Raw genomic sequence first — 24,079 nt, 5'->3', positions numbered from 1 at the left:
TAGGAAAATTAAATCTAGGTTTGTAACAGAGAAAGGGAGGCTAGGAAGAAACCATCATTTTGCTTAAAATATCATTGCAAAAAATCTTAACCTACCCTAAAAAGCCTATTAACATGATCTTTAGTTGAATAAAACACAAACAGAAGCAATCTATCAGTAATTCATTAAAAAAAAACAATTCTTTATTCTATAAACATTAAAAGAATAAGGCAGAAAAATCTAGAAGTTATCTGTTACAGACATGGCAAGACATAGAGATAAATAAACTCTGAAAATCTTAAAGATGATCACTATTCAGAAATCATGGTTATAAGAACAAGATATATTATGTGATATATGTCTTATAATAACTTTGTGTATATATATATATATATCAAATGGTTAAAAAAAGATTTTCAAATGACAGGTTAAGTAAAAATATCTTTAAAGTTCTAAACAGAAATCTGATTAATTTCCCCTGAAATCTAATCTTCACATGCTTTTATGATGCATAAATATTTAATAGAGAACATGCAAGCATCGACCTTATTATTTAAAAGACAAGAAAAATAAAAATGTAGACCAATAAAAGGTATTTAAAAAGTTAAAGCAAAAGCTCCATTCTTCTGTAAAGCATAAGACATGCATAAATGGAAGAACTGAATTGTGCACATCAAAGTTGAAAACAATAATATTAACTTTGTAAATACTTACTTGCCTAGGGCACCTCCTGAGTTTTGTGCAAGGTAATTAAGAAGTTTTGTATTTGCTGTTGTTGTTAACTTAGGGACCTTGTATAGAGTTTCTGAGGAGTGGCTGGAACTGCCAACCTTGTGATTCAAAATGACCTTGCAGTCCATGGTATTAACCCATAGCACCACACCAGGAATTGAGAATGAGGAAGTTTTGTGTATTGTTATTTTAATCACATAAACACCTGACAAGGGAAAAGTGTATTTTCATCACTATTTCCTCCTTGAAAGTCAATTAACACGAATGCCATTTAGAGGTGAGAGGCTCTAGGAAACTAAACAACTTTGACATCATATTTGTAATCAAGAAAAAGCCTATGCCTTGAAATGCCTAGCTCACTCCTTAGTTTACCATACTTTGAGAAGGGCAGGTCAGCACACCAACTTTCAAGTGAATAAATTCTTTTATCATACATAAAAGACAAGATTAGGGGACAGTGACTCTTTTCTCTTATTAGAATTGCCAAATGCAATCCCCAAAAGGAAATAAATCTGACTTCAAGAGTTTCTCTATTCAAGACAGTTTATAGAATGGATTTTAAATAATTCAAATAATAGTAAATAACAAGTATTTCTGTCTGTCTTGGTTATCCGTTGCTGCTGTAACAGAAATACCAAAAGCAGATGGCTTTAACAAACAAATTTATTCTCTCACAGTTTAGGACAGAAATCCAAATTCAGGAATTGGCTCTAGGGGAAGACTTTTTCTCCGTCAGTTTTCGGGGGAAGGTCCTTGTCTCCTTTCAACCTCTGTGGGGCTGGCATTCCTTGGAAATCTCCTTGAGTCTTGGCATCAATCTTTCCCTGAGTCTAGAAGCTTCTCACACACACTGGATCCAAAGGATGCTTCCCTGGCTCTTTTTTCTTGGGGTAGTCAGAGCCCTCCCTCTCTGTTTGCTTCTATCTCCTTTTATCTTTTGTAAGATAAAAGGTGGTTGGTCACACCCCAAACTCCTCTTATATCCACAGACCTGTGCCCTAAGTATGGCTGTTGTAGTCCACCCTAATCCCCTCACAACTGATTACCTTATCTCATCAGATCCTACCATGGAGTATGATTACACCATTACACAACTGCCAAACCACGTCAATAAATAACTGTCAAATGACTGAGATTCATGACCTAGCACAGCTGACACATAGTTTGGGGGACACAATTCAATCCATGACATTCCACCCTTTAGGTCCCCAAAATTCATGCCCTTGTCACATGTAAAACGCTTTTACCCCATCATATCATGCCAAAAGTCTTAAACAGACTCCAAATCCAAATTCCATCCAGGAGAAAAACTCTTCGTCTGTGAACCTGTGAAATCTAGAATACAAGTTATCTGCTTCCACAGTACAATGGCAAACAGGCACAGGTAGTCATTTTTACTACAAATGGAAGAAATTAAGAGCAAAAGGAGGAATAATGACATCAAGCAAGTCAACAGGCCATTGGAAAATTTTAATTAACTCCCAAGGCTTAAAGATAATCCTCTGTTCTCCGAAACCATCTACCTGTGGCCATGCCTGGCAGACTCTTAGGTGTTCACCATGTTTTCTGAATTCAAGGTGGAGGCCCTTGACTCAGAGCTTCAGCTCTACTTTGCAGGCCCACTGGGATGACAACTTTGCTCCCTTGCTTTAGATATCGCTATTCTCCTAGTCCAATTCAGTGGGTAACCCCAGCCCTTGGTCCTGGCAGGCCTTGCTCTTTTGCCTCTTGGGCATGGAAAACCTATTCTCTCAGCTTTGGACAGTGGATCTGTCCTTCTGAGCCCTCACCAGAAATGCCCTTGATGTCCATAATTCCAGAAACAGCACATTCAAGGCACCCTAACACGTTTTCAACCTCTACTTGTTATTGTAAAGTGCCGTTGAATCGGTTCTGACCCATAGCGACCCTGTATAGGGTTTCCAAGGAGCAGCTGGTAAGCTTGAACTGCCAACGTTGCAGTTCAAATGGCTTTGCAGTCACATTAACTCACAGCGCCACACCAGGACTCCATAAAACCACTTCCACATTTTAGGGATTTGTTAAGAAAAGCACCCCACTCTGTTGGTACCAGTTTCTAACTTAGTTATCTAGTACAGCTATATCACAAATGCGATTTGCTTTAACTAGAAATTTATTCTCTCATATTTAAGGAGGATATAAGTCCAAATTTAGGGCAACAATTCTATGGGAAGATTTTGTGTGTCACCTATGGGGAAGGTCCTTATCTTTCTCAGTATCTATGGGCCTGGCTTTCCTTTGATTTCTCCGTGTGTAATGACATCATTCTTACCCTAGGTCTAGAAACTTCTTAATGTAGGGTTCCCTGCATCCAAAGGACTTGTTCTTGGCTCTTCTTTCTTGGCATGGTCAGGTCCCTCCCTCTCTGTTTGCTTCTCTCTCCTTTGATCTTTCTAAGGTGATTCAGGCCACATTCCAGGGAACACCCCATCTGTCCCCATACATCATCAGGGCTATGACCTAAGTTAAGGGTGTTGCATTCCACCTTAATCCCATTGCAATTGATTGGCTAATATATCACAGGGTTCGAGGACATAATTACTTAACTGCCAAATGACATCATTGCATAACTGTCAAAACCACTGGGCATTTTGGCCCAGCAAAGTAGACACGTATTCCTGGAGGACACAATTTAATCCATGACACTGAGTGGATAATGCTTTTATTAGAAAAAAATCTAACATCAAAGTTGACTAGTAAACAAATTTATTTTTACTTGCTGAATGTAAATTTTATCTCAAATACATGTGTAAAATTTAAAATTATGTATCTTGCTTTGAAATATCCCAAATAGCTACAAATTACTGCTGCTATATATTTTACAGTCTGAAATTAAAACATTCTTTTCATTCATTTTACCAGAAAACCTAATTCAAAGTCAGGTTTACTTTTCCTAAATACAACCTAACGATTTTAAGTTCTTATGATTTGACAAATATTTAAAGACCTGCTAATTATTTAGTAAAACAAAGGAAACCAGATGCTAGTGTGGAGTTATTTATTTGGCTTGATACAATAAACATAGAAAAACATATACACAGTTAGCATTTATGTAATCCTAACAAAAATATTAAAGTTATCTGTGTACTCATTTTGGTAGGATTAAGGATCATCTTCTTTAAAGTTATCAAGACTACTATTCTGAAAAGTATGCATCATTTCTTTTTAAAGAAAGATTTTATTGGAAATCGGTTAGTACGTTTTCCAAGTGATAAAAGTTCTTCTTTGCCTTCACCTGAAAAATTGTGAAGGTAAAAAAATGTACATATACCCATTTCAAATCACAGGAAGAAGAAACCGTACTTAGGAAAACTCTTCTAGTTTTCCTTAGTATTAAAACAAGTTTTATTTTCCCCCAGGATAACTTTGCATACATAGAGAAAGAATTCAAGGGAATACTGTGTCTGTGTGCACACACATACAGGTTTTTCTTATGTCTCACATTCTAAAACAGTGACTCTCACATTTAAACAAAAAAAATTAGAAAAATTAATCATATACATCAGAGGGCCTAACAAGCCTGTGCTGAAACTGTTCCTTTATTTTAAATTCCATAGCTCTAATATTTTGTTTAAAAGCTATTCATTTTTTTTACACTTACCTGCATCAATAATTCTTTCATACATATAAAAGTCAAAACATATAACATGGTTACTAAATAAGAGTAAGTGGTATGGATAATCATGCTTATTCTTTTATGCTAATCATAAAACACCATTAGTAAACAATTCAGAAAATGTCAACATTTGCTTAAACATGTTCTTCATATGGAAAATTAAGTTGGTGTGCACTAAATGATTATTGTTGTTGTTAAGTGCCGTCAAGTTGGATCCGACCCATAGCGGCCCTGTATAGGGTTTCAAAGGAGCAGCTGGTGAGCTTGAACTGCCGACCTTGCAGTTCAAATGGCTTTGCAGTCTGGCGCATTAGCCCACAGTGCCACACCAGGACTCCGCACTAAATGATTGTTGTTGCTGTTAAGTGCGGTCGAGTCGGTTCCAACTCATAGCGACCCTATACAGGGTTTCCAAGGCTGTAAATCTTTACGGGAGCAGAAAGCCTCATCTTTCTCCCACGGAACCGCTGGTAGTTTTGGACTGCCAACCTTGAGGTTAGCAGCCTGATTCGTAACCACTACGCTCCAGAGCTCCTTATAATTGTTGCTATTAAATACAGTCAATTCGGTTCGGACTCATAGAGACCCTATGCACAAGACAATGGAACACTGTCTGATCCTGTGTCATCCTCACAACCGTCTCTATGTTTGAGCCCTTGTGTCAATCCATCTCACTGAGGGACTTTCTGCTTTTCATTGACCCTCTATTTTACCAAGCATGATTATCTTTCACCAGGGCTCTCCTAAGGGCATGTCCAAAATATGTCAGATGAAGTCTTGTCATCTCACTTCTAAGAAGCATTCTGGCTGTACTTTTTACAAAACAGATTTGTTCATTCTCTGGCAATCAATCCATTGCTATACAATATTCTTCACAAACAGTATAATTCAAATGCACATGAGGTGATAGAGAATATGATGGTCAGGCTCACCTTAGTTTCCCAAGTGTTGTCTTAAAGGCCTTTTAGAGTACTGTTTGGCATTTGGGATAAAAGACTGGACCAAAAGGTCGGTTTGAACTCAAGGTTGGTGATTCAATCTCAGCAGCCGCTCTTTGGAAACCCTACATAGGGTTGGCATGAGTCAAAACTGATTTGACAGCACTTAACAACAACAGAGACCTTTTACAGTAGATATACCCAATGCACTAGGTTGTTTGATTTTCTGATTGCTGCTTCCATGGGCATTAATTGTGGATCCAACTACAATGAAATCCTTGACAGCTTTTATCTTTTCTCTGTTTATGCTGCTTACTAGTCCAGTTGTGAGAACTTCTGGTTTCTTTATATCGAGGTGTAAGCCATATCGAAGGTTGTAGTGTTTGAGCTTAATCAGTAAGTGCTTCAAGCTCTCTTCGCTTTCAACAAGCAAGGTTTTGTCTACTGCATATCTTAGGTTGTTAATGAGTATTCCTCCTATCCTGATTCCATGTTCTTCTTCATATAGTCCAGCTTTGTGGATTATTTGTTCAGAATACAGAGTGATCAAGTATGGTGAAAGGACATCAGTTGTTAACAGTTTACGTATATAAAACACACACAACAAACAAACCATTGTCATCAAATGGCTTCCATCTTATTATAACCCTATAGGGTAGAACAGCAGTCATGGTGTGGCGCTATGGGCTAATGCATCAGACTGCAAAGTCGTTTGAACTGAAAGGTCGGTGGTTCAAGCTCACCAGCTGCTCCTTGGAAACCCTATATAGGGTCGCTATGGGTCGGAATCGAGTCGATGGCACTTAACAACAACAAGAGAGTAGAAGAGACCTCTCTATAAGGTCTCCAAGGCTGCAATCTTTATGGAAACAGATGGCCACATCTTTTTCTCTTGGAGTAGCTGGTGGGTTCAAATCCCCAAACTTCTGGTTAGCAGCCAAATGCTTAACCACTGACTGAGCCATCAGGGCTCCTTTATAAAACACAACAGACCCCTGAATGATTATTACCCAGATAGCACAATTAAAGATAGTCAATTTTGAAGCAAGGGCAACTACACATCTAAGAACATTCTTTAAAAACAACTTCAGTGATCTTGAATGATAACTGGAAATTTTTACAGTATTCAATTTTCGTATGTCTGCAAAATCACTGACCATTGTTGTTGTTAAGAGCTGTCAAGTTGGTTCCGACTCAGGGTTTCTTAGACTTTTTAAATCTTTGCAGGAGCAAAAAGCCTGATCTTTCTCCTGCATAACGGCTGGTGGGCTTGCACTGCCAACATTGTGGTTTGCAGACTAGTGCTTACTTACACTATGGCGCCAACACACTCCCCCAAATCACTGACTAGTGAAAAATAAAGGGAGAAAAATAAATCTCTTGCAACTATTAAAACCTGAGAGGATTAAAAACAGACTTCAGGTAGCATAAGAGCCACGTCAGGTTTTCTCACTGCTGTTTCCCATAAAAGAAAGTAATCACGGAATAAAGGCGGGGTGGGGGGATCAAAACACAAGAGTTTACCAGCAACAAAATGAACTCTAGGTCTGTTCAACCATCCAGGCAGACATGGGCAGAATATGCATGATCTATGGCGCTGCGGGTTAATGTGCCAGACTGCAAAGCCATTTGAACTGCAAGGTTGGTGGTTCAAGGTCACCAGCTGCTCCTCGGAAACCCTATAGATGGCACTTAACAACAACAACATACTCAAATTTCAGGAGTCCTGGTGTGGTGCTTGTAGGATAAGCACTGGACTACAAGGTCGGTTTGAACTGCAGGGTCGGGGAAAATCCTATATAGGGTCGCTATGAGTCAGAACTGACTCCTAGGCACTTAGCAAAAAAAAAAAAAACATATTCAAGTGTAAAATAATGCAGTATGGATGCAATTTGATCCAAAAAGCTAAATAAGCCAACAGGTATTTTTTTTTTTTTAACTCTTGAATAACTATTTATAAAGTCTTAAATTACAACTGAGATTGAGATAATAAAACATGTCCACAACACATGCATTTTCTGATTGACCTAACCGCTAAGGAACCAACAAGTACAAGTGGATGATACCAGTTGGCCCACATTCTTTGGTGTAATAAAAATATGTCTTGTTTCTGCACTCATGTGGGCACAAGCAAGAATGGTCAGAGGCTTAGATGGGCTGCTGAGACTACAAAGGCCACCTGCATAGACATTGACAGCAGGCAAAGGTCAACCTGGGCATAACTCATCTAAGTCCAAATAGGCACACAGAGATCTTTCTTTAAACCCAGTGAAACACAGTGCACCCATTCCTCACTTACTGATGATTAACTTTCAAAGATAAGGTGATTATGTGAAAACAGGTCTTACTTGAAAATAGGAGGATAACATCACTTAACTCTTTCACCTGTACTGTGATTGTATTGTTAGGCCCCTGCTAAGGGTACCTGCCACTGCCACTTTCCCCATGTTGCCCACCACCACACACAGGGGATGGCCACCAAGTATTCCAAAGCCAAGGTAGCTCAAGCATCATCTCCCTTTCCATTTCCAGAATTTTCTCCTGCCTTCACTATATTTTCAGGAATGGTGGTCCCAGCTCATTCCAAGACCCCAAAATGCCCTTGGTGGTTTTGTCAAGGGCAGATGACTTCCAGTACAAGGGTAAGGTTTCTATAAGGGAGTTCATGCTATCTGCTGGGTTTTACCTGCACCTGAGCATAACTCAGAACTCACTGGGGAACCCTGTTCCTTTCTGTCCCCATGAAAATCAACAGTCCAAATCTTCCTCTGAGGCTGTGACTGCTAGGTCCTGTCTCTGCCCTTAACCTTACATTGTAGCTGCCGACTCACCTGCTAACCCTACTCCAACCCAGGTAGCCTGCCCACCTTCACGTGTGCCTGCCCAGGAGGAAGCACAGAGGATGCAAAAGGGACTATACAGGGCTGGTTAGCTGCCGTGGGATTCTGAGGGCTCTGGGCACACAAGTGTTTCATTTTTCAGTTCTTCCTGAGCAAGGCCTGGCCCGTCTCTGCCACCCGTCAGAGCTGGTAGCTGGGGCCAGACCTCAGGGTCCAGTTTCCTCCCAGGCCACAAGGTAGGTTCACCTTCAAGACACTGACAGCTTTCCCTACCCTCAGCTCCACAAATCTGCTGGATGATATCTCATCCACACCAGTCCTACTCTATTCCCTTTGATGCTCTGCCAGGCTCCCTTCTTGACTTGGGGAGACTGTGCTCTCCTCTTTCCTCCTGGGCAATGAAATACAATGTGAGATTCCTTTCTACTTGCACACAGGGTCCATCATGCAGGGGTCTTGGAATTTTTTACTGCCAGAAGTGTTGTTAACATGCAAAAGTAACCTGAGAGTAGATTTTTGACTAAAAGTCTATTTTAGCAGAAATTAATATCGCCACTCCTGCTTGGTTTTTTAAATTGCTATTAGCTTGATAGTTTTTTTCCCATCCTTTGATTTTTCTTGTCTATTTTTGCCTTTGTGTATAAGGTATGTCTCTTGTAGAAAGCATACTGAAGAATCTTTTCTTATCCATTCTTCTATTGTCTCTTAACTGGTGCACTTAATCCATATGCATTCAATCTAATTATCGATAGGATAGTTGAGTGCTGTCATTTTAATATATGTGTTTTTTGTGGTACTGCTGGCTAATTTATTACACAAAAACTTCTGTATTGAGTTCATTTTGTTTTGGGGCTTTCTTTGTTGCTGTGGTTTTTATGTTTACTAAATCTCTATGTTTTTGTTTTTTTTAATTTTCATGTGAAGACGTACTAATCATCTCTGAGGTAACCCTGCAATTCATTAATTTCCTCCCAAGTTTTAAATTGTCTGTTTTATCCTAAAATTCTACTTTGAAGTTCTGCAACTACACTATTCCCTCTTTTTACTTCGTAGTTGTCTTCATTATAAATTGGGATCTCTGGCTCCCTATTTTCAGTTTTGTAGGTTTGTTTTACTCTGGATACTTCTACATTTACATGGAGTTCTGGGTGGTGTCGTCATGTACGGTAATCTCAGGTTGCTGTCTACTGTTATTGGTTCTCTACCCAAACACTCCCTTTAAATTTTTTTTTAAGTTTAGTCTAGGTATTACAAACTCCTTTAATTTCTATTTATCTGGATATGTCCTAATTTTGCCATCATATTTGAGGGACAATTTTGCTAGGTTGGCAATTTTTTTCTTTCAGAGCTTTATTCTTGTCTGTATGATATCTGCTGAAAAATCAGAGGTTAGTCTATTTAGTTCTTTGTAGATAAATTTTGATTTTGTTTTCATAAGCTGTTTTGTCTTACTGATTTTCTTTTGGGGGGTCTACCCAGTTTGGGGTTCATTCAGATTCTTGAAAGCTTATTTTCTCATCTTTCAAAAATTTAGGGAAATTTCCTTCCAACAATTCTTTGACAATTTTCTCTGTATTTTATTGGTCTCTTTCTATTCAGGAATTCTGATCACCTATAAGTTATTCATCTTGATGGTATCTCACATATATGCTTTATTCATATTTTTTCCTTCTAATTGTTCTCATAGACTAGTATTGAGAAATTTGTCTTCAAGCTCACTAATTAGGTCTTCCATTAATTCAAACCTGCTCCTTTGCTCTTGCTGTCATCCATTTCTGAAATCTTCTGCATTTCTATTTGCAGACTTTGTATTGTTCAATTTATTTATTTATTTTGTCCATTTATTCTATTAGGATTTTCCTGAATTCTTCCATTTTTTCCCCTATGTTTATCCTGCTTTCATGTGAAGCTTTCTCAATCTACTGACGTCCGGGACCTAAATATCATTCTTTTGAATTCTTTATCAGATAGTTCCAAGAAATTTTCTTCCTCAGAAATATTTTCTGGCTCTGCATCTTGGTCATTTGTCTGAGTCACTTTCTTCTTTGTGTGAACTGTGACACTGATGTCTTTGAGATACTGTGGTGGTATATTTGGATTTAACTGAAGACTGTATGTTGATTGTAATGTTTGCTATTTGCTACCTGCCTCCTGGTGGGTGTGAGCAGAGGATGGAAGGTTTGCACAGCTCTCTGATCACCCAGTTCAGTTCAGGGTGGATTTGGCTGGTGGTGGCTGCTGGTTATCACTGATCAGGTAGTATAGGGACCAGTCAGTAATGGCTCTTGGCCAGCGAGGGGACTGCAACAGGAATAGTGTGGGTGGGTTGTATTGGCAAAGTTGAGTGTCTCTATCAGGGCAGGTGGAGCAAATAGAAACATACACACATATGAAAAACAAAAGAAAACAGCCAAAATCAAAGTAATAGAGAAGCCAAAAAAATAGCAGCAGCAACAACAAAAGCAAAACAGCAGCAGCAAGAAAAAATAATTTAACGAAAAAGAGTTCAAAGGGACTGGAAAATAAAACAATGGAAAACAAAAACAAGACAGAATGTGAAAAGAAAGAAAAACACCAAACAAAACTAGGGAAAGGGAAGAAAAAAAGAGAAAGACCAGAGAATAGTAAAAAGAAAAATCACTAGGAAAAGGAAAGAGTAAAGAGAAACAGAAGAAAAGAAAAACGGTAAGCAGAGAAGAAAGGAAAAAACAAGGGAAGAAAAAGAGGAGGAAAGAAAAAAAGAACAAAAAGAGAAAACTAGGCCAGGGACTGAACCCAGTGAGGAGAAAACTGTGGGGGGCTTACACCAGCCAAGGAATTCACTAAGTGAGAGGGGGGCGAGATGAGAGCATGGCATACCTGAACCTAGATGGAGTTCCTGTAGGCCTAGGTGTTTTCTATGCTCAGGACATCCAACCCAGGAATAGTTTTTGCAGGTCCTAATGGTTACGAATCCGGCTGCGAACCGGAAGGTCAGCAGTTCGAAACTACCAGCTGCTCCGCGGGAGAAAGATGAGGCGATCTGCTCCCGTAAAGATTTACAGCCTCGGAAACCCTGTTCAGGGTCGCTATGGGTCGGAACCCACTCGACGGCACTTAACAACAACAACAACAATGGTGGCTGAAGGAGCTTTGGTAGCGTAATGGTTATGAATGAGGCTGTCAATCTCAAGGTCAACAGTTCGAAACTACCAGCTGTTCTGTGAGAGAAAGATGAGACTTTCTGCTCCTGTAAAGATTTACAGCCTCAGAAACCCTGTACAGGGTACCCTCGCTATGAGTTGGAACCAATTCCACGGCACATAACAACAACAACAAATGGTGGCTGAGGTCATGATCTTTGTTCCCAAAAGGAACTCTTTCAGGCCCAGAAGGCAGCTAGGGACAGGGTAATTGATTATGAGAGTTCTTGCTAGTCCAGAGCTGGCTGGGACCAGTGGTGCATGGTCTGGTCTGCAGGTATGAAGAAGCAGAGGTTCACCAACCTTCATGTGTACCTAGTGCCTGACACACAACGGCATGGCTCACAACAGTGCAGCTCTGACCTCTGGCAAAGCAGGGGCTGTGCTGGGAATGCATGAGGTTAGAGGCTGGCCATGTCTCTGGTCACCAGAGGAGAACAAAAGAGAATTGCCCCTTTCTCATTGCCAGTCACCAATGTGCATCTGCGCTACCAGGCCACCGCTTAGATCCAATGCTGCTTGCAAAGGTTCAAGATGGTCCTATCTAGTCAGGCCAGCCTACAGTTCACCTGCTTATCTCCTTTCTTACTGCCTTTGTTCAGCTTATTTTCCTAGTTAGCAGTTTACCACTAGATTCTTCTCCTAGTCCTTTCCTCTGATGCTTGGGTGCCAGGATTATTATCTGTGTCTGCATCATTTGGTTTCTTGCATCTTTGTTGCTGAGGGTCTATGGAGCATGGCTACTTAGTCTTCCATCTTGGTAGATGTTACAACTATTACACTAAATGAGTTTTTGATATTTCTGTTTTAGGTTTTTTTGTTTTGATAGTTGCCCAGAATGATGTACCAATCCTTTCTTGGTATCTGCTCAAGGCCAACGGTTGAACTTGAACAAAAAGTGGCCTTTCTCAGATCAACAAATGTCACACAGTCATTGCTGTCTACTGCAAGTCTCCTTTTGGCCAGAAATTAGATAAATGCAAAATGTCAGCTAATGAGAAAGTTGATAAGTGAGTAATAGGTATGTCTTACTACTACATTAGACGTCAAGGTTTACTAACATAAGTAATATTTTAGAATAGTTTTAAAAATGATATTTGACTTCATCACCTTACTGTGAACAAGTCATCATAAATGTAGTTCTAGGAAAATTCTTCTGAAATTTACCATAAAAATAAGTCTTACTGACATTAGAAATGTCTTACATTCAATATATACAAAAGTTAGAGAAATTGAAGGAAAGTAGCAGAACGATTTGATTTTAATATAAACCAAAGTTTCTAAAGTGGAAACAACAAATTCCAACATCAACTCTGTTTACCTGTACAAATGAAACTACTTGCATGTCAGATGCCAGAGTAAAACGATAGGCTTCATAAGGTTTTGAATAGCTGATTTTTCAGAAGTAGATCAGCAGACCTGTCTTCCAAGGCACCTCAGGGTAACGCTTTGGTTAGCAAAAGAGCATGTGAACCATGTGCACCATTCAGGGACTCCATCTATTCCAGAAGGATGTTCTTTTTGGCCACCTTGAACCTGAGTATAGCTATTTAGGTAAAATTTTCTAGACAACCCACAGAGAGAATGGATACATAAGCTGATGAAGATGTATTTTAAAGCTCATTTTATCTTCCAAATCAGAAATATTTTCATTAGTTTATTTTATTGAGAAAACAATGTCATACTACGTTGACATTTTTTTCCCTTTGAATGATCTGTAACAGAAGGTATTAATTCCATTTTACCTACGATATGGGACATTTTTTCCCCCTTAGCTCAAATATAACGATGATTATGGAGATGGTGCAGGACCAGGAAGTGTTTCATTCTGTTACACACAGGATTGCTATGACTGAGAATTGACTCAACGGCACCTAACAACAATGGTATATTCTTCACAAAATAAAAAAAACTAAAAAATAGGGGCACATTGGGCATTTGTAGGATAAGCACTGGACTGCTAACCAAAAGGTTAGCATTTCAAATCCACCAGCCACTTCTCGGAAGCCCTATACAAGATCACTATGAGTCAGAATTAACAGGTAATTCAAATAGGAAGTGAGACAGGAAAGGTGCCAAGGGGAAGGAATAATGCCTGAGAGAGAGCAAAGAATTGCAACTGTATCTGAATTACAAGGATTCCTTGATAATAAAAAAAATTAACTATTTTCAGAAGTTTTTTTTTTTTTTTTTTTTAATACGGCATTTCCAAAATACTAGTACTCTGGTTATGGTTATAAAGTATATTTACAGGGTACCTCAATCTGAAAATCACTTATATTCTAAGCTGTGATGAATTTTTTTGTTTTTATTACCAGTAACCACTTACAGTTCTGGGGGTACAACAAAAAATGTTTAGCACTAACTATAAAATATAAAAGTGTTCACGCTTTTAAAATCTAGATTTTTGAGGACAGCATTATGGGTAACTGCCTAATGCTCTTAAAATCACACACACAGGAGAATCCAGGCATCATGTTTGAACTCTCAAGTACCCGAAATGAATCTGTCTATAAATTCAAAAAGAAAGGTAGAAATCAGTACATCTGATGACAGAAGTGATAAGGAAAGAAAGTTTGTTATAAAAGCTCATGCAGACAATTAGTTTTAAGAGATCTCAAAGTACAGTGCACATTGAAAATGGGCTTGTTCTATGGTATACGGCCTGGTGTAAGAGTTCTTAAGTCTCTGTGCTGATTCTTGAGATTCATTTAAAAAGTACTGAAAACAGAATCCACAGATCAGTTAAGGAGCTAAGTAATGCTATCAATTTGTCCTCCCGAAATTAAGCCCATGTGGCTGTCCAAGACACAATCACTGCAATTACAGTTGAAAGTAAATCAGATCGTTTTTAACTAAGCAAAGCTGCCAAGGCAGGGGATCCACTCTCTCCTTCTCCCTCCCAAGGTCCTCTGTGCATTCATTCTCCCAGTCATCACAATCAGATGAGATAGGATATTTATATTCTCTTACTGATTCTACTTATATTCTCTTACTGATTCTACTTAAGGAGCTCTGGTAGCACAGTGGTTATGAATCGGGCTGTGAACTGCAAGGTCAGGGTCAGCAGTTCGAAACTACCAGCTGCTCCACGGGAGAAAGATGAGACTTTCTGCTCCTGTAAAGATTTACAGCCTCGGAAATCCTGTTCAGGGTCACTATGGGTCGGAACCGACTCGACGGCGCTTAACAACAACAACTGATTCTACTTAAGGAGCTCTGGTAGCGTAGAGGTTACGAATTGGCTGCAAACCACAGGGTCAGAAGTTTGAAACTACCAGCTGTTCCGCGGGAGAAAGACGAGGCTTTCGTAAAGATTTGCAGCCTCAGAAACCCTGTACAGGGTCGCTATGAGTCAGAACCAACTCCACGTTACTAAACAACAACTGATTCTACTTGAGTGAGGAAAAAGCTTGACCTTTCAAACCTTTCATCCCTAATGTGAACTGGAAAGCGCTTCTTGAAATAATCTGCCTGGCCTCTCTAGAACATAAAGTTATTTATGGGGAGACTACCCCCAGCATCTTACAGTACCCTGGCAAAGAAGAGACATGTAAGAAATTATTTGTGGAATGAAATTGTAGTCCTTTCAAAGGAATTTTATGACCTAAAACAGGTAAACATGTTTCAGGGTTACTAAACTCTCAAGCCCCATAGAATTAGTTTGTTGAAGGGAGGGAAGTCTGAAGGTTAGGAAGAAGCTTCTGTATATTAGAGAGAGAGAACATCATTTGCTCCTGGGCCTTTGGAGGCTAGGGGCACTTGAGACATGGGATTTGCCTACTAACATGGCAAGTCTGAGATGAGCTGGGTGGCACTCAGTCGTCCTGGTGTTTAGAACACTTCTGCTTTCAAGTATTCTATTCTATAGCTCTGCTCATCAGTACTGAGCACGATTTATCACTTAGAAATAGCCACCAAGGTTCTATTGAAAAAAATAAGATTTATCATCTTAAAGAAGCAGTTCTTCATGTGAAATTAAGATGTGAGGATGATAGTGGAAATCAGATAAAAGTTTTGGTTGATTATAGCCACAGGAGAATCAAAAGGGGAAAAACCTACATAAATAGTGTGGCTACACAAGAGTAACTAAATATTTTTTCTTTTTCTAGTTCCTAGAAAATAAATAACTTCATTTAAAAAAGGATTAAAAAGGACAATGAAGTAGAAAAGAAAAAAATCTATTCTATAACACTAAGTCAAACAAATAACTTTCTATTTCAAAAATTATTCATAATATGTTGTTGTTAAGTGCTGTGGAGTCAGTTATAGGGTTTCTAATATAAACGGCTAAAGTGGATGCTAACTTGATTTTAATGCTTAATCACCATAGAATATTCTGCTTATTAGAAAATTAATTTATGCATTTTTATTTGGTTATAAAGCCCTGTTCACATACACTGGAAGGCCCTGCCTGGTGTTCGGGATACATTTTTTCTCAGGGTGAGGGACTTGTCTGCCACCTTCCACCGGTCCTTGTAGTCACCTATGTTGCCAACCTGGTTCCGACTCTGTGCCAGACTCTGGAAGGTGGGATTTGGCCTCAGTGCTTGAGAACTGACTAGTTCTGAGGTTCTAAAGGACAGGGTCCCCTGGCTACTTGTGTTACCAAACTTTCCATATTAGTACTTGGGGTTCTGCTGACAGACTTATGTGGTACCAAAGTGTATGCCTGGATTTTCAAGTATTCCTACACCTAGATTCTGTGCCACTGAACTGCACCTACAGGTTGGGCTATCTAGATGCCTGTGCTGTGTCCTTTTCTAACAATTCTAACAAACTGCTGTTACCCTCCTGCGTTCTTTGTTCCAGCATGTGCCTCATTCCAGTGATGAGATCTAAGCCCCTCCTTCAACCCACCTCACAGTTAGCCAGGTACCTCCCAACAGACAGAGAAAGATATTGTGATACCATGGGATATTCTGTCACTGAGCAAGACACAAAGACAGAAGATCATCTCTGGACAGTTTGTGGAATATGAGACAATAAGCATTTTATAACAGCTAAGCATTTTGTGTGCAAATTCAGAAAGACTGCACTTTTTCATTATTCCAAGCTTTCCACTATACCCATAACTATTACTAAAGTCCTGCTGAACATAGTATATATTTGTTGATCTGAAAACAGTAAGTGGCATGCTTATTATGTGGCATGCTTTTCAAAGCTTTCAAGAGTACATCTTAGATCATTTAGAAACTGGATTAGATTACTTTGAAAGCCATGCCATATAATGATAAAAGCCACCTACCTGCTCCAAACTCTAGCAAGGCACCCTTATTAATAGACCAATACAGAACGAAGCATTCTGGGTGCCCAAAACAGCCAAGGCAGCACCAAGAGGCAACCTAAAAAGAAAAGAAGAATTAGTCTGAGATTCCAAAAAGTCAGATACAATCTGGTTAATGGCATATGTACAAATTTAGTAAAATTTACTGAAAAAAAACAAAACTTATCTCAAATCCTGTTAGAAAAAAAAGTAAAACAAACCATTTATAATACATTAAAAAATTAAATGCAAATCAAAATCCTCAGATTTATATATTTCCCCCTTAAATCACAATGAAGTTATCTATATTGTTCATATTTTTATTTGGTAAAACATTATTCTGAGTTTACTGTCATTTCTCAAACTTGCTAATTTCCATCATTTCCTATAATCTAAACATAATCACTATTTTCTCTGTGACACAGTTCTGAGACAAAGCTTTTGAGGAGGTATAAGAGAAATCCTATTCCAATTATTATTTCTCATCAGTTAGAGACCAAGCCATCTGTTCACAGGGAAGGGTACAAACCACAGAGAACTCAAAGGTAAAGGCAAGAAGAAATAAGACAATTTCTCAGGTCTTATGGCATGACTATTATTTGTTTTGAAATTAATTCCTGGAGTCATGCACATCTTGAACAAAAGATAATGGAAAATCAAACTGTTTTTTAAAGTACTTCAATGTTTTAGATTATCCTCAATCTCCTACTGTGGGGACAGATAATGAGGACCTATCTATATGGGGGAATTAACCAAGAGAGAAGAGATCAGAGACTCATTATTCAATTAAACTTCATAGGATCAGCATTGGACTGCAAACCAAAGGTTGGCAGTCTGAGCCCATCAGCCTCTCTGTGGGAGAAAGATGAGGCTTTCTGCTCTCACAAAGGTTTAAAGTCTTGGAAACCCTATACAAGGTCACTATGAGTTGGGACCGACTGGATGGCACTTAACAACCATCACTCTAGTAGGTGGCTCAAACCAGCCACTCCTCAGAAACCCTATACAGGTTAACTATGAATAGAAACAGACTCAGTGGCACTTAGCAACAACAACATGAGTCGGAAAGGAGCCTTGGTGGTGTAATGATCTTGCTAACAGCAAAATCAGCACTTTAAACCCACAGTCATTCAGTGGGAGAAAGATAAGATTTTCTGCTCCTATAAAGATTTACAACCTTAGAAACTCTATAGGGAACAGTCCTACTCTGTCCTACAGGGTGGTTAAGAATTGGAATTGACTTAATGATACATTTTCTAGAACTTCTCAAGAACCAGCAGAGACTTAAGAACATTTATACCAATCTGTATACCATAGAACATGCCCATATTCAACGTGCACTGTACTTTGAGATCTCTTAAAACTAACTCTCTGCATGAGCTTGTATAACTAACATCCCGTCCTTATCATTTCTGTTGTCAACTGTTCTGATTTCTACTTTTCTTTTTGAATTTATAGACAGATTCATTTCGGGTACTTGAGAGTTCAAACATGATGCCTGGATTCTGCTGTATGTGTGATTTTAAGAGCATTGGGTGGTTACCAATAATGCTGTTCTCAAAATGTTTAAGATCCTTCAGCATGAACTCTTTTGTAATTAGTGCCAAACATTTTTGTTGTACCCCCAGAACTGTAAAAAATTTCCCCCTGCCATTGTTAGATGCCACTGAGTCAGTTCCGACTCACAGTAACCCTACAGTAAACCTGTATAAGGTTTCTGAGGAGTAGTTGGTGGGTTTGAAATCATCGACCTTTCAATAAGCAGTCCAGGCTTATCCCTACAAAGCCACACCAGGATTCCATGTAAGAGATTGTTGTTGTTGTTAAGTGCCATTGAGTCAGTTCCGACCCATAGCGACCCCGAACAGGGTTTCCGAGGCTGGAAATTTTTACGGGAGCAGAAAGCCTCATCTTTCTCCTGTGGAGCAGCTGGTAGCTTCGAACTGATGACCTTGCAGTTCACAGCCTGATTCATAACTACTACGCTACCACAGCTCCTTTATGTAGGAGGTTAGCAGTGATAAAACCGTAAGAACTCTTCACAGCTTAGGATATACATGATTTTCAGAGTGAGCTAAACTGGGAGTGAGTATACTTTATAACCGTAGCCAGAGCACCAGTAGTTTAGAAATAATGTAATTACTGATGGCAGTGGGCTTGGATTTGGGATTTAGCACAGATAGTACTTATTTGAACTACTGAGGATACAGATAGATTTCACAGTCCCTGTTCTCTAGGAGCAGGCTAGTTGTGACCATGCAATACAGACTTTATAAGCAATACAACTGCTTAATAAATAAAACCTGTTATAAGACAGTGTTTGAAAGTGACAAATAGACAATAAACAACAGCATATGGTATAGACTACTACTATAAGAGGCCAAAAAAGGAAAATAATGCTATTATGTATTTCTAGCAATTTTCACCTAGAAAAAATACACAGTTAAGAGAGGAAAAAAATTTAAGTGGGGAGGCCAGTGGCTCGCCAGAAAAATGTATGTGCAAAAACTGAGAGGTTAGGCTATAGGTTGTTACAGACTCTGGTTGTAGTGTGGTGCAGTTTATAGAAATTAAAAGGACCCCTGGCAGCACAGAGGTTACGAATCAGGCTGCTTAACCTCAGGGTCAGCAGTTTGAAACCACCAGTTGTTCCGCGGGAGAAAGAGGAGGCTTTCTACTCCCGTAAAGATTTACAGGCTCGGAAACCCTGTACAGGGTTGTTATGAGTCGGAACCGACTCCACGGCACATAACCACAACAACAAAGTAAAAAAGTGCACAGCTGCTCACACGACTGGAACATCTTCTGCGCTGTGCCCTCGCTGTAAGAACTGAGGCAACTAAAAACAGAGATGCATCAAAAGCACTGAGCGCAACAAATACTTGGGGAGGAGAAGGGGACAGAGAAAAGAGGAAGGAAAGCAGCCAGGGAAGAAGAGGAGGGAGGAGAGGACAAGAGAGAAGGGTGAAGGGCGTCACAGAATGTTCCTACTAATGAAATACAGAAGATGGGTGCTGGAACAGTGAAATGCAAAGAGCTGAAAAGCAGCAAAAGTAAGCATTTCCTAGAAGACACGCCACTTACGTGCCTGACAAAATTAACAGAGGAAAGAGACAGTTTATAAGTTCTACTCTTACATGTTGTTAGTTGCCTTAAGTGGCCCCAGATCATGGCACTCCCACTTACAGTGGCAATAAATGCTGTCTGGTCCTGTGCCATCCCCATGATGGGTGAGAGATCTAACTATTGTGATCCACAGGGGTTTTATTGGCTGAGTTTTGGGGGCTATAGACTGCCAAGCCTTTCTTCCAAGTCCATCTTACTCAGGAATATTTGCTGAAACCTCTTCAGTAACAAAGCAACATGCAAGCCTTCATTGTTAGAGGGTTGTGGTTGCGCATGAGATGTATTGGTCAGAAACTGAACTGGGTTCTACACATGGAAGGTGAGAATTCTACTGCTGACCAACTCTGAGCCTTCACTGTTATACAAACAGATTCAAATCAAATCACTGCTTAATCCATAATGGAGGTTATGTTGTAGTGAATTATTAAATGTCTTTCCTAGCCATGGTGGTGGTGCTTGTGTGTCGTCAAAGTTGATTATAACTCAAGTGATCCTGTATACAGTTTCCGAGACTGTAAATCTTTATGGGAACAGATTGCCTCATCTTTCTTCCACAGAGCAAAGGGTGGATTCAAACTTGCTGACTTTGAGGTTAGCAGTCCAATATAGAACTCACTACGCTACCAGGGCTCCTTCTTCTAACCATGTTATTGTTGTTGTTAGTATCTTCGAGTTGGTTCTGATTCACAGGGACTGTGTATACGGTGTTTCCAAGGAATATATGGTGGATTTGAACTGCTGACCTTGAGGTTCACAGTTCAGTGCTGACTACAGTGCCATACCAGGATGGTCTTTGTAAATTCCCAGAACACAAGTTTTTCCTGATGGGTCTGGGTAAGAGAAGGTGGGGGAAGATGCTGACTATATATGATTCAAGTGTGATTGTTAACAGGGTTAACTGTGAAAACTTGCAACTCTAAGATAGGTATAAAATAAACTATCTCAGAGTAAATCTCACTACCATCAAAGAAGAGCCAGGAGTGAAATTCATCCTTTGGACCCTAATGATCCCTATGCACTGTGACACTGGAGGAAGTGACAGAGTAGCAGCAGTAGAATCAAGAGCTAGAGCACCAGAAAGAATGGTGAATTTCCTAGTCTGTGGAGCAAATGTCTTTTGGGCAGAAAGTTCACTTGTGGAGTTGGCTGCCCCTAGGCATTTAACTAGGGAAGCTTGGTTTGCTGACCCATGAAGCTAGAGCTGAGCATCTTTGGGCTATGGGTTATAGAGGGATGGGCATTTATCAGCTCTGTAAAAACAACAACAAAGAACACGTTTGTACCATTGTTGGAGCAGGGCAAAAGTTAGGCTAAAGACGGAGGCCACAGAGACGCCTATCTACAAGCATGGCTAAGAAGAAGTTGTCCTGACCAAAATACTGTTCTAAGCATTTCTGATCCCATACTGCAAAATGTTCCACCACTCATCTGTCAGTTTGTCATACTGTGACGGCTTGTGAGTTGCTGTGATTCTGGAATATATGCCACGAGTATTTTAAATACCAGCAGGGTCACCCACGGTAGACAGGTTTCAGATAAGCTTCCAGACAAAGACGGACTAGGAAGAAGCAGTGATGAACTACTTCTGAATATTTAGTCACTGAAAACTTTATGAATGGCAGAGAAACACTGTCAGATATAATGCCAGAAAATGAGCCCCTCAGGTAAGAAGCCACTCAAAATGCGACTGGGGAAGAGCTGCCTCCTGTAAGTAGAGTTGACTGTGATAGCAAATGAAGTAAAGCCCACGGAAGTAAAGCCCGTTGGACCTTCATTTGATGATAGGGCACAACTCAAAATGAAGAGAAACAGCTGTAAACATCCGTTAATAATCGGAACATGGAATATAGGAAGCATGAATCTAGGAAAATTGGAAACTGGCAAAAATGAAATGGAACACATAAACACCAATATCTTAAGCATTAATGAGCTGAGATGGACTGGCGTTGGCCATTTTGAATCTGACTACCACATGGTTTACCATGCTGGGAATAACAAATTGAAGAGGAACGGAGTTGCATTCATCATTAAAAAGAATAAATCCAGACTGGACTTCTGGTGCTTCCCTGACAGGGCAGCACAGGTATGCGGGCTCCAGAGAATACGGGGGTGGTATCGCACAGGGAGGCCCTGGCCTAGTAGACAGGCAGCCTTGGGGGTCAAACATAAAACATTAGGCCTTAACATTATGAGCTTGCTTTTTAAAAAAATCAAACTGCTGAGGAGTTACAAGCATTTTGAGCCTCCACCAGCCTGCGCTTAGTTCCCACCCCGGGGACTGCCCCGCCCACTGCAGAGCATGGAGCTCAGGGCTTGAGCGGAGACATTCAGAGGGCGGACGCTCCCGGTGAGCTAGCGGGGCCACAGGAACTAGCGTGATCCATCCCAGGGGGCACCTCATTGCAACGTTGGGCATTGTCGGCGTGGATATAGGGCAAATTGGGGTGCTCACGGCACAGGCAGAGAGAGGCATTGTAGACACCATCTGACACAGCCACACCATCTGTCTACAGCCACTAGCCCCGCCCTCAACTTTTTCGGCCTAGCTCAGCCCTCTGACCACCTCCGAGCCCCAGGTCCGCCCATCAAGGCACAGGCCAGCCCAAGCTGAGACTCCAATAACAAAGCAGTCCTGCTGTGATTCTGTGGGTTAATGCTCCAGACTGCAAAGCCTTTCGAACTGCAAGGAATGTGATTCGGACTCACTAGCTGCCCCTTGGAAACCCTATACTGGGTCGCTGTGGGTCACGATTAACTCCACAGCATACCAACAAGGAAAAGAGCTCAGAAGGGGCTGAAAGACAGTTAGGGCACTAAAGACTTACTTACATTAAGCCATGCTTTTTTCCTCTCTTTCTTCTGCCCCTCCCCCTGTCTTTTTTTTGTGTGTGTGTGATTAGAGCCTGCCTTATTCAAGAGCACAGGCCAGCCAAAATTGAGACACCCTTGAGTTGTTGTTTACCACCAAGAACAAAGTAGTCCTGCTGATGCGGACTGCAAAGCTTTTTGAAGTGCAAGGACTGTGGTTTGAGCCCACCAGCTGCTCCTTGGAAACCCTATACTGGGTCGCTGTGGGTCATGATCGACTCCACAGCATACCAACAAGGAGAAGAGCACAGAAGGGAATGAAAGAGACGTAGAGCATTAAAGACTGACTTACATTAAGCTACGCTTTTTGTCCCTCTCTTTCTTAAGCACCTCCCCCCCTTTCCCCCCCATCGTTTTTTTTTTTTTTCTCTTTTGTGTTTTGTTGTTGTTGTGTTGCTTTGTTTTTCTCTCATTATCGCTTTTGTTTGTTATTTTTTTTTGCTTTTGGTTTTGTTTTCTACCTGACTGGTGTTGCTTGGCTGTCACATAGCCTACCTTCTGCTATCAGGGGACTCTGCTTTTGTTTTTTATTTTGATTTTGGTTTTGTTTTCTACCTGAATGGTGTTGTTTGGCCATCACTTAGCCTCCCTTCTGCTATTGGAGGACTCTTTGTCCCCCTACATTACACGAAGAGTCAGCAAATGCTGCCAAATAGCCAAGCTGCAATAACACTTTATAAAACACCAAAACCTAGACAAGAACCAATACCAGCTGCCACAAACCAGGGAAACAGGCAACACATGTAAAAGTTACTCTGAGTTAAGCAATAAGAGGAGTGAAAAGGGAAGACCACAGCCTGATCACATCTTCCTGGAGGCAATCAGAAAACATAAAAAATTACCAAAATACATACTTAATTATTAGGGCCACAGATAAACATTAAACCATGTACAAGAAGCAAAAGCAGATGACCATATCAGCACATGTCCAGAAAAAAGATAAAATGTCTGAGACAAGTGAACCAGAAGTAGACCATCTCTCCATGCTGGAAGGAGGGCAGGCCTTGGAAATACCTGAGAAAGAATTCAGAAAAATGATTATAAAACGTTTCAAAACACTTTATAATGGAGTTGAGAAAAATAAGGAAGAAGTCAGAAAAGCGCTACAGGAACAATCAAACAAAACAGATACAGCATTGGTAACAATCCAAAACCTACAGAAAGAGGTCCAAACAATCAACAACAAAATGGCAGAAACAGAAAACTCTCTGAAAGGGCAGAGGAGTAGAATAGATGAGATGGAAGGAAGAATCAGTGAGCTGGAAGATAAGTCTCTCAATACCACTAAGATAGAAGAACAAAGACAAAAAAGGGTGAAAAATTCAGAGGAAGGACTACGATTCATGTTGGACAACATGAAGAGGAATAACCTAAGAATTATTGGCATTCCAGAACAAAATGAGTCACACAAGTTCAAAGACTTAGTCGAAGAACTACTGGAAGAAAATTTCTCTAACATCCTCAAGGGCGAAAAGATAGACATACAAGAAGCCCAACGAAGTCCAGGTAGG

At 40.1% G+C, this 24,079-nt stretch overlaps 1 protein-coding gene across 2 annotated transcripts in view; it reads right to left on the bottom strand.

Moving 5' to 3' along the window:
* Nucleotides 1-24,079, bottom strand: part of PLAG1 (pleiomorphic adenoma gene 1) — a 74,883-nt gene that overhangs the window by 5,837 nt on the left and 44,967 nt on the right. The gene's annotated exons all lie outside the window — the stretch shown is intronic.

Source organism: Chrysochloris asiatica, unplaced genomic scaffold, assembly GCF_000296735.1.
Source record: "Chrysochloris asiatica unplaced genomic scaffold, ChrAsi1.0 scaffold00458, whole genome shotgun sequence".
NCBI classification, from domain to species: domain Eukaryota; kingdom Metazoa; phylum Chordata; class Mammalia; order Afrosoricida; family Chrysochloridae; genus Chrysochloris; species Chrysochloris asiatica.
This window is presented reverse-complemented; position numbering and strand designations above follow the sequence as displayed.